The sequence below is a fragment of the Zea mays genome, chromosome 1 (assembly GCF_902167145.1).
Source record: "Zea mays cultivar B73 chromosome 1, Zm-B73-REFERENCE-NAM-5.0, whole genome shotgun sequence".
Lineage (NCBI taxonomy): Eukaryota > Viridiplantae > Streptophyta > Magnoliopsida > Poales > Poaceae > Zea > Zea mays.
The window spans coordinates 210,176,405-210,182,415 of record NC_050096.1 but is presented as its reverse complement, the minus strand read 5'-3'; positions in this window follow the sequence as shown (position 1 = coordinate 210,182,415).

Sequence of the window (6,011 nt, the reverse complement as noted above, 5' to 3'; positions counted from 1 at the left end):
ATGGCATCCTTGATGACCTTATCAGCGCACTTCCGAAAGTGTCTCTTCACACGTGCCCACTGAGCCTGATCCGCCTCGATGTCATCCGGCAATTGGAACCTCCCCTACATATCAATGGAGAAGTTAAGTTAAAGTAAGATTAGGAGAAGCAATAATGCAGTGAATTGCTTATATACGAAAGTAAACTCACCCAGAACTCGTCCCACACAGCCACCTGACAAGTCCTTGGTTTTTGTTCTGAACTTCCCCCTCCGCTACTGCTTTCCCCTGGCTGGACATAGTCCTTCAGACCCCAGTCGGCCCACTGCATAGCCGCGAACCTCTCGCCATTGAGCTCCACCATGCCAGGGTAGTAGAAGCGACAGAGGCTACCCAACACCGCGTTCACCTTGGGACGTCTGCCTGTACCGTCCCAAGTCAAGTCTTCCCATGACCTACAAACATTAATAAAACAAGTAAACCAGTGCAATCACGTTCATATTAAAAAATTAACACAACAGAAATAAGCCCCACCATTCTCCATGCGGCCGGATGAGCCTCCTCTCAGCAGGCCTCGGACCAAGCGCATTGCTCTTCTTATACCTAAGTATACAAGTAAATTAAATATGATGAAATGATTTAAAATTAATATCAATTAAACTAATATGCATAATAATACCTGAAGGATGTAGAACCATCTGACGCGTCGCCCGCGCTGCCTGCCCCCATAGGGTCAACCTCCTCATCCTGCTCACCCTCCTCATCTTGCTCACCCTCCTCACCCTGCACATGAGCATCCTGCTGAGGAGCCTCCTGCTCACCCTCCTCACCATGCACTTCATCTAGACAGTCGAGAAGTTGCTGCTGCCTCTGTCGGCTCTGTGAGGTGCCCTGAAAAAGCCCACTGCCCGAGCTGTCCTCGCTGGCCGCGCTGCCCCCACTCTTCCTCGATCTCCTATGCTTGAACATGTTCAACTGTAGATAAATTAATGTCAAACCACAGTATATGAAACAAATAATATGAAAATTAATAATGTGAAAATTGGAATACATAGCTTAATTGATTAAATAAAAGAAACATACTAATCAAAAGTCATCTGCATCCGATGATGCTTCTTCGGCTCGTTGTTTATTCATACGCTCTTGATTTCGTTGGATCCTTACTGATCTTCTAACGACGACAGGTCGTTTGCGCTTTGACCTAGGTTCTTCAATTAAGTCGCTTGAATTGTAACAGAGATTTTCAAGGCCTTCTCCATTGGTCACATGGAATCGGTGAGCTATGTCTTGATTCGACACCGCTTCTGGTTGAAAAACAGCGTCATCGTTGTCCCTGCTCGTATTCACGTAGTCAGCACTCTCTGGAGCGACGACTTGTGGGTTGACTTTGATTGCAACCCACCAAGCCCTAAGGCTTGGGTGAGGATATGGCAGGTAGTACACTTGTTTTGCCTGATTTGCAAGGACAACATCGCTCATACTGCTCGGAATCCTAGAGCTATGCTTCACCTCGACATTACCATACTTGTCGACACGAGTCCCACTATGAGCATCAAACCAGTCGCACTCGAAAAACACGACTTTAAGTTCCTTGGGGCCATCGAAAATCAACTCTACAATGTTTTGAAGAACACCGTAATAGTCCACTACTTTGTCATCGTCAACATATGAACTTGCCAACACACCACTATTGGTGGTGGCTGCCAATGGTCGACTCTTCTCCAATTTCGCGGTTCGGAAGCGATATCCATTTACATCATAGCGAGTATAGTTCCGGACGGACACAGAGGTATGTGCCATTTGCTGCAAGTCCGGGTGCACAGAGTTTTTGGAAACCTATACAAGGAATTAGTATATGCATTATATCTTCGAAGTCCAAAATTCAAAGATTAAGTATGGACAATGAGAGAACGACAATTACTAACATAATTACGAAACCACTGCACGAAGTTTGGTCCACCTTTCAACCCATCACGTCGAAGATTTTCTAATTGGATGGCCGTAGGTTTACTAGTAGATTTCCAACATTCTTCATCAAACATGCTGGACATATTAGAAACATGGAGATTACACACTATAGAAATTATGAGATGAGAAAATGGAAGTAACTATGAGGAAAACTTACTCGAACGCCTCCTGTGTGCTGTCAATATTGCTATACATATATAGCATTAGCGTGTTCAAATCTGATCCTTCAATGTGACGTACACTCCCTTTTCCAACTGCTTTACCCGGATTCGCAAAAATTTGAAGGGTGCTTTGGGGCGATTCATTTTCGACATGAAGTCGCACTGAAGGAGCAAACACATTGTTGGCTCGAGCGAAATACCTGGTTGAGAATTGAGATATCTCCTTAAGGGCAAAAGCCTCCGCAATACACCCTTCGACTCTAGCCTTGTTGCGAACAGACGCCCTGAGCTTTTTCAACGCCCTTTCTATAGGATACATCCACCTGAATTGCACTGGTCCGCCTACCAAAGCTTCCCAAGGCAAATGCACAATTAGATGTTGCATCACATTGAAGAATCCTGGCGGGAAAACCTTTTCAAATTTACAAATAAGAATTGGAATTTCTTTCTCAAATTTCTGCATCAACCTCTTCGATACCGTCTTTGCGCATACTTCCCTATAGAAGAAACTCAGCTCTGCAAATATGCTCCAAAGCTCATCCTTAAAATAGCCTCGAAACATCACGGGCATCAGCCTCTCCATAATAATATGGTAGTCATGGCTTTTCAAACCGATCAATTTACCGGTCTTCAGATTGACTGCCCGTTTCAGATTTGCCGCATATCGATCTGGAAATTTCAGATTCTTCAACCACTTAAATATTTCTTTCCTTTCATCTGGCTTGAGGCAGTAATCAGCTCGCGGCCTACTCTCATGCCCTTTATCGCTTACTTTCAACTCGAGCATCGGTCTCTTACAAATTTCAGCCATGTCTTTTCTTGCCTTCATATTATCTTTCGTTTTATCAGTCACATCGAAACATGTGCTTATGATGCTTTCAGCAACATTACGCTCTTGGTGCATCAAGTCTATGTTGTGCGGCATGATCAAGGCTTTTGCATACGGAAGGTCCCATATTGATGAAATATGGGTCCAGTTGTGGTCCTCCCCGTAGCCTTGAAACCTATCATTTTCTCCTTGCTTCAGACAAGCATGCCATGCCATTATCTGCGGTGCAGTTTGCCTCTTTGGTGGCCCATTTCTGATTTTGGCTCCACTTCTGAATGCAGTAAGCGAATTCCTGAAATCATGCTTGAATGGAGTCCAACGTCGATGAGCATCAAAGAATGACACTTTCCCACCATGCTTCAATCTGAATGCATCCGTATCATTCATACATATGGGACAGCACAACCGACCATGAACACACCATCCAGACCAATCTCCATACGCCAGCAGATCATGCACTGACCACAAATAAGCAGCGCGCATGGTAAACTCCTTTTCAGTATGGCTGTCATAAGCCTTCACACCTCTCCACAATTGTTTCAGCTCTTCAATTAAAGGGCGAACAAACATATTCAGCTTTGGCCCTGGATGCTCGGGGCCTGGGATGACTAGTGCAAGGAACATGAACTCTTCTTTATTGACCAACTCAGGAGGAAGATTATATGGCACAATGAAGACAGGCCAACACGAGTAAGGGCTTGCACTGGTATTGAAAGGTGTGAATCCGTCCGTCGATAGACCAAGCCGTACACTCCTAGGGTCGTTTGCAAATTCGGGATCAAACTCGTCAATTGCCTTCCACGCATCACCGTCCGACGGATGGACCATTATGTCTGGATCAGTGACGAGACGTACACCATTCTTTGGCCATGTCATATGCAGAGCTATTTCCTTGTTGAGGAACAACCTTGAAAGCCGAGGAATGATGGGCAACCGACGAAGTTGCTTAGCTGCGACCTTCGTAACTACCAATTCACCCTCATCATTTGTCACCTCGACATATCTAGAAGCTTCACAATGCTTACAACGGTCCAGCTTGTCATCCTCCTCAAAGAATAGCATGCAACTGTTGGGACACACGTCGATCTTCTCATATGTCATCCCAAGACCAGCCAACATCTTCTTTGCGAAGTACATATTCTTTGGCAACTTATGATTCTCCGGGAGAACCTCGCCCATCAGTTGGACGATGTCGTTGTAAGCACTGTTTGAAATGTTGTGCTTCGACTTTATCGCCATTAGTCTTGTGAGAGTCCCAAGAACTGACATCTGAGTGTGCTCGTGCAGTCTCTCTTCCCCCGCGGCGAGTAGCCTGAAGAATTCCTGAGCATCGCGTGGAAGCTGCCCCGGCTCCTCAGCGTTCATTTCAACATCCCTACCAAGATCATGCAACATGTCGTCCATCCTATCATGATCGTCATCAAGTTCCACCTCCGCGTCAACGTGTTTAATAGACTCTCCATGCCGGTACCATACAAGGTAGTTCGGCATAAACCCACTTTTGCAAAGGTGTTTCTCCATTTCTTCCTTCTTCTGAGGCCACTTGTTCTCGCAGCGATTGCAAGGACACTTCACTAGACGACCAGTTGCATCTTTGAAAGCGTGCTCAAGAAAAGCCTTTGTTACACCCATCCATTCATTCGAATGTGCCCCATCCTTTCTCCACCCGTCATACATCACCCTCCGATCACCGTCCATTTCAAAGGCTAAACAAAACACAAAGAACATCAACGATCGTCCGTGGCTTAGGTGAACTCCCTATTAGGTAAAGGCCCTAAACCCACCCAAGAGTGTAGGCCGATGCTTGTGATTTGTGACATGTATCCTACGATTGCCGCGAAATTTCGGCAGCATAACCTCGCTGCTCTCCAAGCACACGCCTGAACATGGTGTGTTGGAGAACAACTGGGTTACACAACCGAAATTCCGCGTCAATCATAAGGCACATGTCACAAATCACAAGCATCGGCCTACACTCTCAGGCTGTCCAAAATACGTGGACAATTCCGGAACGGCGAACCTCACAAGCCAATGTGACGTTCGCCGTTCCCGAACGGGTGACGCATACGGTTCGCTATGGTTAACGATTAAAACTAAACTATAAACATTAAAAAATATCTCGGAGATTAAACAAAAGACATCACCCTCCGATCACATTGAGGATTAGACAAAGAATGCAACGACACAACCATAAGATAGAAGTGCCCTATACGCCAATGGCACAACCATAAGACAGAGGCTCGTCACGGCCGCCACGGCACGCGCACGGCACGCCACGGCACGCCACGACCGCCACAACCGCCATGAGCATCAAATATGGTGTGATAACAATCTTACAAACAATATTATATACGGGGAGGCTCACCGCGGTGAACGAGGGCGGCGTGGACGAACGGCGAGCGCGGCGTGGACGAACGACGGGCTCTCTTCTTCGCGACGGCGGCCACGGGCTCCCTTCGCGGACGACGGGCTCTCTTCTTCGCGGGCGGGTGAGGACGCGCGGGCTGCGTGCGGTGTGCGGCGACGTGGGGCTCGGCGGGGCGGGCGTGGTGCTCGGCAGGCGTGCAGGGGTGAGGGGCGCGGCGTGCAGGGGCGGGCGGCGAGGGGCGCGGTTGCAGGGGCGGCGTGCAGGCGTGCAACGGCGTCGTGGGGGCGCGGGAGCTCTGCGGGCGGCGTGCAGGGGTGCAGGCGGCGTCGTGGGGGCGCGGGAGCTCTGCGCGGCGGCGAGGGGCGCGGAAGCTCTGCCGGGCGGCGCGGCGGCGTCGTGGGGGCCGGGCGGCACGGCGGCGTCCTGGGGGCCGGGCTACGCGGCGGCGTCGTGGGGGCCGGGCGGCGCGGGACCTTGGGCGGCGTGGGGCTCGGCGGCGGTGGCGTGGGCGGGGGGCGGCGTGCGGCGGCGGCGGCGTGGGCGGGGGGCGGCGTGCGGCGGCGCGGGGCGGCACGGCGGCGTCCTGGGGGCCGGGCTGCGCGGCGGCGTCGTGGGGGCCGGGCGGCGCGGGACCTTGGGCGGCGTGGGGCTCGGCGGCGGCGGCGTGGGCGGGGTAAGGCGTGCGGCGGCGCGGTGGTGAGAACCG